Below are 12,236 nucleotides of genomic sequence, written 5' to 3' on the forward strand. Positions count from 1 at the left end.
CAGGTCCAGATTTGCTGCATGTGGCAAAAACTGAGAAAAAGACATGTCAACTCAGGGTGAAAATGTTTTAACTCAAGAACATTTTCACAGTTGTGTGTGACTCCACTTGACGAATGAACAGAGACAACAAAAGATGATGGTCCAAAGGGAAATAAGAGAAACAACTGGAGCTCTTTGTCACTTCTGAAATCAGTTCATCTGAACTGTCACAAACTCAGACACACATCACAAACACAGTCACTTTGTGTCGTTAAAGCAAACATTTGTGCTGCCATGCAGGGAGTGGGACACATACAGTACATGTGCTATTAGTGGCCAAGGAACACACACTGCAAATTCACGAGAGAAATCAAATGCACTTCGGGGGCGAAAGAGAGAACCAACAACCCCACTTTCAAAAAAAGCTACTCGACATGAAATCACATCTCTCCACTCGCTGCTACTCTGGAACACTTATACGCTGCCAGGTATGACAATTGAAGTTCTGGTGAAGTAAATGGAAGTTATACTTCGTGCATTATTTTTGCTCCCCTCTGCACTGGAGATTTGTACATAGCCTCAGAGTTAGTGCAGCTTTGGCAGTATTTTGGAAACAAAGAATGCAGAGTTTCCTCAATCTAACGATAGTCCAGTAGATGTTGATACCATTCAGTTAATCAAAAAATCTATTTAAAGTCTTATCTAATCTATGTTATTTAGACAGTTGACACCAAATGAGCAACATGACATATTATTTATAAGCCTTCTTAGTTTGAAGTAAAATCTGTACTTTCTCTACTAAACCTAAAAGTAGCCAAGTGTGTTTTTGGATTAAATACTTAGTAACTATTAATCTCGTGTACCAAACAATGAAATACTTGTTTTAACTGCCCACCATGAGTCTGTCACTGTGATGCTAGATTAGTGGAATAGTCTTTTAACAGGATGCAGCCATTTGACCTACCTTAAGCCACCTTCGCTCCATAAATGAGTCTGTTTAACAGTTTCAAGAATTTCTTCAATAATATATGTAGACTTCTATCCACTGTGAAGAGCCACATGCATTCAGTGCAGTCTAAAGCTATTACAGTAGAACCTGTGAATATCTCTCTCACTTGTTCTCTCCCTCACCCTCTCTCACCCTCTCACTCTGTAACACTCAAATTCCAAAGAAATCAGGAATTAGACATTGAAGAATGCATAATGGCCTCAGATTGCAAACAAATGCATGGACTCACAAAGACACACAATCAATCTCTATTAATCTCAAGCCCTACATTGTTAAGATGTAGATAAACCATGATTATAGGCTACAGTATCACCATGTCTCTATGGCAACTCTGCATATGTACACACCTGCCACACTGTGCGTCTACCATGCATGCCTCTGGACTGGAATTCCACCTGTCCACTTCGTTTCATCTAAAATATACATGCCGCAGCTTTGACAACACACCGGACCTGGGGAGGTTCTCTAAAACCACACGCAGGCATGGATGATCGCACATGCATCAACGTTCACACTTATAGCACACAGACTCACACAGAGCTAATGAAACATGAAAACTGGCAGCACATACAAATCACAGCATGCTACCCCTGAATGCGAGGCGGATTCCTCATTCAAACAGACAGGGACAGCAGATTCAAAGAACACACTTTATGTACAGCAGTAGCCTATGGAGTTGACGGAGGTCTTATTCAACTTAATTGCTCTTACTTTGTAAATAAATGAAAGTATACAGCATTATTCCCATTAACCTCTTCTTTTTAAATAAACCTTTTTAATATAGGATCCCACTAAATCACTTGGATGCACAATACATTTTATTTATCAGGTCGGCACTTGCAACACTGGGCACACACACACACACACACACGCACCCATCAGATCCTGTTAGATCCCACCACAAAGGAGTCCAGGCTCTTTCCATCTGCTTCCACAGAGCACAGTATTCCACTTGTTGGCCTGCGAACACAAAGCATCCTCTGCTATAAGGAGCCGTAATGGAGGCCGATGGGTGTCACAGGGGGGGAACTCTGCAGAAGACGAGGCCAGTAGGCTAAGGCAGATGAGTCTGTGCCCTCTGAGCGAGGAGTTAAGCAGTGGAACTAGCCGCCTACTTGTGCGTGAGCTGCAAAAGGACAGCAACTGCATGCGTATTTCTGTGGATGTGGAAATCTTCCATTACATAATAGGTGTAAGCAAAAATAGATAAGGTGTTTTGGAGAGTGTGCATAGTAATGTTATGGAATCTGCAAGAATATAAAGACAAACAAGAGCAGAAAGTGACAGAGATGGGATGGAAAATAAAAAAGTGGGACTACAAGTTGCTAGGAAGCAACCAAAGAAGAAGCATTCAGTAAACGAGTTTGCTTATGTGAACCTTGCGGGCCCTCCTGTACTGCACTTTTAAAAAAAGCAGATTTAGACCCTCTGAATCAATACAATCTGCCAGCTCTTGCTCGTTCTCCATCCCCAAAGGCCACACATTATGAAAAACATTACAGAAAAGGCAAATATTACTTTTGAGACGCAGTCTGTTACCAGACAGGAATACGCTCAAACACACACAAGCACACAGTTCCACGCACACCAAGTAACAACCTCAAATTGCCCAGTAAAAACTCTATGTTCATCTTTGCACAAAGAGAGTTATTAACACAAAAACAAATTGAATTAACTGTTCTCTATGGTTGTATTGTGGCAGTTTCTTATCCCTCATGCGATCAATATTAATCAGAGATGTGAATCATCCCTGCAATTCTAGGCACTTAATTTGTTTTGTTTTCTCCCCCCCCTCATCCTCCTACAACCCCAACCTATTTATTCCCAAAGAGGCCCATCCTTTCACTTTTCTTGCCAAAAGGCTTAATTAATTGTAGAGAGCGAGTGCATAGGGCCGGGGTTTTTCCTTTCCCGTTGTTTTTCCTTTAGCCTTAGCCTCGCCCAAGTCCAGTCATGCTTATAGAGCGCCCGAAAAACAAAATGGCACTCAGTGCAAATATTGACACAGTCACCCGGGGCAGCGCCAAATGAATGTCGCCCCAGTGACGGAGGCATCTGTGACTCCAAATGGAGCATGGCAGAGCATAAGAAGTAGGAGGGCACAATACATGACGCTGTGGAGAAGAGAAGAGAAAAGTAGATACTTGCCATTTGAAAATCGTTCACCTCTAATCCCTTCCGCTTCTTTTTTTTATCTACTATGCAACTTCAGCTTCTGCTGCTGGATTCATCTCAACACGTACATTTTTGTTTTCCCCTCATTGGCCCTCGCTAAGCTGTAGCCATGGCCAGTGAAGGTTGATGTGCAGAGAGCTGACGGGAACATTTTCTAGATGTGGCGATAAAAAGTCTTCAGCCTTGTTGTTGGTGAATACTGGAACAGGTTTACCCGACCACACTGAAAGAAGAAGATAGCCGTACCCTACTTAAAACAAGACATCAACCTGGGCCTTACCAGACTGGATAATCATATCTGGTCACAGACAATTTTAAAACAAACAAGAAAAGCTGTTGCCTGGCCCCTATTCCATATGCATTTAAACAGCATGCAAACAGGTGCCACTATCATTTTGCGTACTGTATTTTCTCCCTACCGCTGTGTGTGTGTGTGTGTGTGTGTGTGTGTGTGTGTGTGTGTGTGTGTGTGTGTGTGTGTGTGTGTGTGCACGTGTGTATGGGGTAATGTCTGCTCTTGCACATTTGCCTGTCAGACTTGCTTGAGCAGAAGTGTGATGGAGAAATGGAGAGATTTAGGTGAGAGAGGTTTGTGTATGTATGTATGAGAGAGAGAAAGAGAAGCATTAGTGCATGGGCAGATGTTATTAGTATCACATTTACAGGCCTTATAATATATATATATATGCCACATAACTGGGTGGTTTTCATCTCCAGCTGATACGTGTCACTCCGTCACTTGTGTTGCATTTCCAGCAGCTGCTCAGATGATCATTCAATGATGGTGCAATCATTTCGCGCAGTCTCATACTGTATATCTATCTCACTTAACCTTCCTGCTGTGCCACGGTCAATATTGACACATTCACAACTTTATTATTTTTTCCTTCATATGATTGCCACGAGGTTTCCCTCCCACTCAATATTCAAGGCATTAAAACGTGTTTATGTTATGTTTATATAAAACTCCAAGAGAGGAGTTTTCACAACCAGTTACAGCCAATCATCAATTCTTGCAACATTCATGTATCCCACTTCTCCCGTCATGGGACCGTAAAAGTTTACTGAGTAAACATTGTATTGCCTACAACATGACACCTTGCTACACTGATCAGCTCTTACACTTCAGCTTTTGCAACAACATACAAGAGAGCTCTCTGGAGGTGTCCTCGACCAGGTTGGCGAGGGACATACAAATCCAGAGCGGAGGGTTTTGCTTCTGGAACAACTCCAGCCAAAAAAGAAAACCATAAACAAAAGGGTGGCAGATTCAGAGATCCTCAGAGAAGAGAAAAACGCATCTTGTGCCACAAAGGCAGGATGATCTTTTTCAAGCAACATGCCATCACTACTACATTCGGCAAACCATGTCCACGAACTCTCACACACTCACTCTTGTAGTCGTAGAACTGAAACTCAATGAGGAGGTTTGTTTTCCACCATAATCATTTACAGATACTGGACAACAACCATATAAATAGTCATGTGTGATTTTCTTTATCAATAAATCACATTGGTCAGTTTTGAGCATAAAAACAATACACGTACATCAGATGCCAACGTGATACACTTTGGTCGACTATATATTAAACCTTGAATATTCCAGTCAGTAAGAGTTACTTTAAAATATTTTTAAATTTCTTAATTATCCCTAGTGATGTCTGGTCATATAGTTTGGATTTTATTTTATTTGGTTTGCAGTTATCCGTCTCTGAGATTATGTTGCCACATTATAGATATCATATAAATGATCATAGCATAGAGTATATAGCGGTGAATGGAGTTTTGTTTGTGGTACTCATACTAATTAAATACATATTTAAAAATGTAACACTTTTTTTTCCAGAAAAATAGTCCACCTTGCTGTGGATAACCCACAGAGCATGCTGTAAACAATAACCCAGAGATTTTTTTTATTTTTTTTAAAGCATGTTGCAACTGATTTTTTCACTGCTGCTGTCCAGGGTGCTGAATTCTCCCCTGACATTCACACCGTTGGTCAGGAGTCCCACTGGTGGGGACTGATTTTGACTGGAGCAAAACTTTTCTTAAGAGAGAAATAACATATGTGGTGTTTTTTTTTTTTTATTGTTTTAATACTGGCCAAATAAAACCAAAACATATAATACTTGAGGTATTGTTTTATATATATTTAAAAATGGGTGAAAAGGATTCAATGTACTTTTTATGATCTAAATTAGAGCAGTTGTAGTGGTTTAAAACTAAATTAAATAACCTTGGTTTGTTTTATAAAATATAATGTGAATCTTTTGTTTTCTCTACAGGAACACAAAGGTTAGAAATATGTATCAAACACCACAGGGAGGTTAACATATGATTTTCATGGCTAATTATTGTGTGGCAAGTTGTGGCACATATTGCAAATTAAACAAAATGATTCCAAAGACAAATTTGTCTTCATTACAACCAAGAGCAGACAATTCGTAGTACTTTGTCTGGAAGCCGTGATATTATATTAAAAAATAAATCACACTAGTGCAGCATTGAGAACTGATATTCTCTGAGCTCATTAGGTCACTGCTTCAAACGTTCTCAGAATGACCAAAATGCAGATGCCCCGAATGGATACTGTGAGCAGGCTTGGGAGTTTTGGTTGCAAATGATGCTATTAGACCCACAGACTTTGCAACAGTTTCAATCAATGCCCCTGACCACCCTTTGTCCTCCACACAGCAGGGTTAAAAAAAGAAGCCTTCTCATACATCCAACTCATCAGCCATCATCCTCGGTTTGCTCATCTCTGCTAAAAGGGGACACGGCCCTGCCGGCTCCATTAGTTCTGACAGCAGCCCGGAGAAATAAAACAAACAAGGTTATTCGCTGCGTTTAAAAAAAGAAGAGGTGATGTTATTATTCACTGCTCACATTCAAAGTGGAGGCAGGCACACAGTACAAAGAGGTCTCCAAAATGAAGTCAGTGTGCCGTTAACTTTGTTCCGTGGTCATAATGAGTAGTTTTCTAATGCTTTTGTTTCCTAAAAGTCAATTTCATGATCACTGGACTTCCTATTCAGAATATGAGTAACGCTGCTGGCTAAATCTGACCTGTTAAGCCAAATCCTCAACGGGGCCAAGAACCAAAGAGACAGTCACTGCTCATGAATCAGTGTCCCTGTTAAAAAGCCTACACCAGTTCACCCGCGGACTGCTGTAGTAAGTCTGGCTCGACTCAGTAGTGGAATAAGTAAAATATTTTCGGAAATTGTTCAACATGCCACAGATTTCTACTTGGGGAATAAAATAATCGAGGTCGCATGCTGCCATGTGTGTAACACTCCATTATTTAAAGGGGGTTTCATAGTGCAGTGGGAGTTTGTTTTGAGATGCGTGCAGGGAGAGTGCGTGCGCGCACACACACACACACACACACACACACACACACACACACACTGCGTGCTCAACAGATGGGTAGAAACAAGAGACGGAGAGAGGTTGCTCGGAGGCTGCTTTGCACTCCCGTTGTCGCGTCCTGGTTGTCATTCCCGTTCAGCGTCACCGGAGCCACCTGCTCGCTACCGGGGGTTAGCCAAGGCCAGCGTCTGAGGAAACCGTTTCCACAGACTCGATACGAAAACGCATCATTCTACTGAAAATAACACGGTGTAGATCTGGGAGGATGTATGCTAAAAAGAAGCGGCACTGCGGCAGACGCACGCCACAGTCAGAGGCGCCCACAAATAAATCGGACCTTCGCTCAGTGCGTGATCAGGTACCTTTCAAAGGGCTTTCTGTTGAGTGGTGAGATGCCAGTACGGATGTAAGTCAATTCCCCCTCCCCTTTCAATCCCGAGTGCACGCTCACTGGCGTCTTCGGTGCATCCTGGCTCTTTAGCATTCAGCGGGAGAAGGGACCCACTCACCCGGGCGCACAGTTCGCACATGCGGGAAGAAACATCGGTTTTAGCCCTTTAACCTAATGCTAGACATGAACCAGGACACAGGGGAGACATCCTAATGCCCATAATCATTTCCGGCCATCAGGGGACTGTAAAGGAAGCGTCGGTAGAGGAGCTGTGATTTAGAAATGGTATTCTAAACTCAAAATGGCATCGTGGAAAACCCCCATGAGAGGGGAGAACACAACATCATTGTGCGTGCGTGTGCATGTATGCGAGTGTGTGTTGGGAGGGCGGAGGACGTGAGCGCGTTGAGAGAGGCAAGTCAGTATGGAAGGTGGAAATAAAAGTGTCTGTGCAAGCTGTGCGCGCACAATGTGCTGTGTGTGCGTGAGTGTGCGTGGGTGTGTGCGTGTTTCCTTTGGCCACTGCGCAAAGTTACAGGTCTGCCAGCGGCTTCGGAGGCAATCATACAGCTCCCTGTGTCTCCCACCGAGGGGTTCAGCATTCAGAAGGCTGCTGCTGTCCACCTGTGCTCAACTAATGGGCTGTAATTCAACTGCTGAGCTGTATGTGAAGATTTTTCTATTACCGGTACTTCCGTTTAGGTTCACTAATCACACATCCCCGCGAACAACTGCCGATCTTGTGGAACAGTTAAACTGGCGAGAATAAGGGTCCAGTTTCCCCGTTAGGTTTAAAACTATATATGCGTCATTAAAACCGGACTACACTTAAACACACCGATCTTAACACACGGATGCCAAGAATCAAATCAATAAATACGCCGGCAGACTGCAAAGCATTCTGGAGTAGGCTACAGGGCGCAAAGAAACAGTCCAGTTGAGTTTAATAGATAAGATACATTACCTGATCGCTGTCAGCAGTAGTTATTTGATGCGACGGCTATTCCCCGATCGGTTCCGTGGATACAAATTAAGTTTACCATCCATGGCACGTCTCAGATGGAGAGGGAGACTATCATTCATTCACCCTCGCTGCTGCGCGGATTCTTCTCCCCACAAATGTTCTCTGCGAGGCATCCCACTTCTGCGCCTCCGAAACAGACCGAAAATAATAATAAGTGTAAAAAAATAAATAAATGGAAACAAGGAAGGATCGCTAAGGACATGAGATCATAAAGTAGCCACAGATCAAACGAAAGAACGGAAAAGGGCAATTCAAAAATGAAAAGAAGAGTACACGGCGCTTTTGTATATGTCCAGTTTTGTTCGAAAAATAAATCCACGTCATATAATTTCCATGGTTTTGCGCATATGGGCACGCTGTATATTCCAATGCAATGAGAGGAGAGCTCGCTCACAGGCGGCAGCGCCGCAGCAGCAGGGGCTGAGTGGGATAACGGCTTTTTTTTCTACTGATGCCCGGTACTCCAAGTCCAGGGAAGCTCTTCATTTGAAGTAGAGGTTGAGGGAAAAGGAAAATCAATTAAAAAACAAAAATTCGTACTCCGTCCACTGCCCATGTTCTCTCCACTATCATGTCAGAGGGTGAGATGTGTCTGTGGCTCTCGCCTGCTCTGGCATTTGGGATAGGTATCCACAGGCAGCGGCTCACAGTCGGGCATCTGGCTCCCCTGCAGTCGCTTCAAGAGCGGAGAACAGAGATGCGCGATCTCGCTGCCCTCCGCCGGGGATCCGTCGAGCGCGTTCACGACAACAACCTTCCTCCCTCCCGCTCTTCCCACCCCCACGACCATCGCTCGGAGTGACGTCAGCACGCGCAGTTTCCCAATACAGCAAGTGCACATGCAAAGTTGTAATGACATCCGCTTCTCTACTTATTACACGTATTTGTAACAGGGTTTGTAACGCTTCCCCATGTGTTTGGCATCAGTCTATAATAACAGGCTACCTCCGCTTCAGTTTATAGGAACACGACTGTTAGTCCAATGAAGCAAAAACATCTTTACATAGCGATAGTGTTTCTGAGCGCTAGAGATCCTTTTGAAAACCTCTCATTTTACTGCAGAAGGGTCTGACAGTCTGCCCCCGAACAGTCCTGGTCTTCGGTTCTCCTGTGCCTCCCTTCCCTCCATTGGGCCCAGCAATACGGCCTGATCCCCCAGCAGTGAGGCATAAGTGTTAGCTCTGACACTGCACAGTGTGGTGAAGCTCTGCTCCTGGCCAGAGGGGGAGCTGCTCCCGCCGGCCGCAGAGCTTTCCGCCTCTCGCCGGAGGTGTGAATGGAAGTCAAAGGCGGCAGCAAAGCCAGATCTGGGTCTGTTAGCAACGGACTGGTCGCTGCCGGAGGCCCCGGTTGAGTCTGAGCTGAAGGAGCTTCTGGTGAACGTGCAAGGTTTTGTCTGATTTCCCGCAGAATCAGTCCCGGCAGCACCGATGACAATCAATAGGACTAACTTTACATAAAAAGCTTCTCGCTCATGGTCTCGTTTACTTGTGTGGGTCATAAAGAGGCATCAATGGTTAAATTGAGACCGTTTAATGAAAAGTTCCTCTCTGTAACTTTATGTAACCACTTCCATAGTCATTTTAACCTAAGCATTGACTTCTTTGTCATGTAACTTCTGTATTGAGCAACACTTCCGAAGTTATTTAACCCAAAACGCAGGGGCTTGCGGAGCACTGATCGCTTGTATTGTTGGACATTCGTAGGAAACACAGGACAAATAAGAATATACATTTTTGTAAGATATCATACGAACCGTCTCATGATATGTTGCCTTGTTAGCTCTTCTGGCCCGCTGCCAGAATTATTCCAACACGTAGAAGAGGTTTGAACAAACATGCGTTCACCAAAACTCAATGTTTCCATGGCTTCAGTTGTTGTACTTATCCCAGGCATCCTCTATACAGTAGACAGTAGTATATGTGATTAGATTTTGAGGAATGCTTGCAGCATATATTTGCATATGGATGAGTAAAAGTGGTGGGACATTAGTCAGCTGAAGTGCTTCTTTGGAAGGCTTGGAGGTGGAGGAGGAGCTGTAGTGGTGCAGCTCTTCTAGTGTAGACAGATTATCAAGCGTCCATATAATCATCCATCATCTATTTTGCATTCCTCCCACAGTTCTGTAACTAATCATCCAGTTTTGGGGCAAAATTAAATCACTCTTAAACTGCTATACTGAATTTCAAGACTTTACCCTCATAACTAGATACACCACAGGGAATGAAAGCTTTTGCATACAATGAAGTTTCTGTTTAATGAACAGTCAATAACTGCACTACATTGGCACACAGAGGAAGACAGACAAACAGTGTGTGAAAGTGTAGGCCGCCCTGAATCTCTGAAGACAAAAGTGGACAGTATTACTTTCAAAAGGCGAGATTTGAAAATTGCTCATGTGCTCAGTGAACACATGCAGCGGCAGACGACACGGAGAAAATAGAAGCTATCACTAGACTGTGTCCGCTAGATTACAGCATGTCAGAGCCGTGTATTAACTATTTGCCTTTAAAGTAGATTTGTTTGTCACTATTTTATATTCAGAAATATGCTACTTACCTGCTGCAGTGGTTAGAGATTTTCATTAGTATATCGAGTCGATACATTGTATTACAGACATCCATTTTCAATTGCTCAATTATGATATTGTGTGTTTGATTAATAGTAACACATAATGTAGTATTCACACTAAATGGCACTGTACTATCTGAAATGTCTGGAGAGAATGCATGTGTTTTGGTGTCCGTACTCCGTCTAAGATTATAAACGAGGAACTAGGGATCTTCCTGCATGTACTATTGTCAAAAGATCTGCCTGATAATGTTCCTCTACAGCTCTTGTAATCGACTTTCTGTGAACATTTTGCTATTCGCCTGAGAGAATTCGGCAGAAAATCAAATTTGTGGCTTCCCAAATTGGACCAAATGAAAGCACAAAGCAGATCAAAAGGGAGACTGTCTGTGACTGTAATAATCATACTCATTTATTAGCATTAGAATATGCCATCACAACTAATAATGTGGCTACAGATATTGATGAAAAATTCTCCACTCGCCACCCTTAATTCACTTACTGACTATCTGAAATCCCTCTTCAAAATTTCCAATAAATAATTGGGAAAAAAGTTCTGATAAGGTTAACTATTCTAGGAGAGGGGACACTACAGATAATTCTCAGACGTCCGTCTCCTCTGCATACTAAATGTCCAGGATGGTATGCAGACTTCACTCAAACATGACATCCTAACATCTTCATACATCAACTATTGGCAAGATAACACTTCAGAATAACAGCATCGCTAGAAAAGGGAGATTTTTCATTGACTACAACAGCCTATTTTTTCAACATTTTTGGCAGGGACAGAACGATCACAGTGTCAGGCCTATAAATGTTTCCCTGTGCTGTTACAATGGGGATGCTTGGCAAGTGCTTCAAGCATGTAGCTCTGCATTGTATGAAGTCCATCCACAGCTAGATGCTGGATGTGGTCTAGTAGGCCTTGCACAATGCTTCAAATGATTTTTAATTTGATACATTCAATCACATATCGTTGCTCCTCGTGGACTTATTTCATTGGACTCATGCTGTTGAATTTACTTATTTAGTATTAAGCCTATTATACCCATATTATTGCATTAAACATCCACGTCTTCTTAGAGAACTTGGACTGGATTGACAACCATTGCTGGTGTTGGCCAGTAAAGCCCACTAAGACATTGGATTATCTGTAATATTGAGCTATGGAAATAAAAGACTATTGTCATCATCCTGCCTGGTTGTACCAGCTACCTCGTATGACCTTGTTACTCACAATAAATAAGGATAAGGAAGCTAACAGAGTGACATAATGAAAGTTGGATGATGGAAAGGGATGCAGCGTATGCCTAGTTTGTTGCAATTTCAGCACCATGGAGAGCTCATCGAAGCTTAAAGATCATGGTTTTAGTGGCACACACACACACACACACACACACACACACTGCAAAACACACTGAAATAGTAGCACTCACACACAAAACCCTTGGAAGATTTTTAAGCACCATGGAGAGCTCTATCAGTAGCTCAGCGAGACATGGAAGGTGATTTGGAGCCTATTTACACACAATTGGGCATAAATAGACAGACAGAACGACAGTCAAACACACACACACACACACACACACACACACACACACACACACACACACACACACACACACACAATAACTGATATAGCCAGTTTGAGGACAGCACATAGATTAAGAGCTTCTTTGTAAAATATATTCATGTGATTGTATTGTATTAAA

At 42.8% G+C, this 12,236-nt stretch overlaps 1 protein-coding gene across 6 annotated transcripts in view; it reads right to left on the reverse strand.

Moving 5' to 3' along the window:
- adgrb2 (adhesion G protein-coupled receptor B2) overlaps positions 1-8,630 on the reverse strand; it is a 191,946-nt gene extending 183,316 nt beyond the window's left edge. For all 6 annotated transcript variants that reach the window (XR_011102885.1, XM_068710972.1, XM_068710968.1 and 3 more), the window contains exon 1: positions 7,891-8,630. The gene's annotated coding sequence lies outside the window, so the exon portion shown is untranslated. The remainder of the gene's footprint in view (positions 1-7,890) is intronic.
- Positions 8,631-12,236: the final 3,606 nt, after the last annotated feature.

Source organism: Cebidichthys violaceus, unplaced genomic scaffold (assembly GCF_023349555.1).
Source record: "Cebidichthys violaceus isolate CVI_PGR_0920_01 unplaced genomic scaffold, fCebVio1.0.p SCAF_16, whole genome shotgun sequence".
Taxonomy (NCBI): Eukaryota; Metazoa; Chordata; class Actinopteri; order Perciformes; family Stichaeidae; genus Cebidichthys; species Cebidichthys violaceus.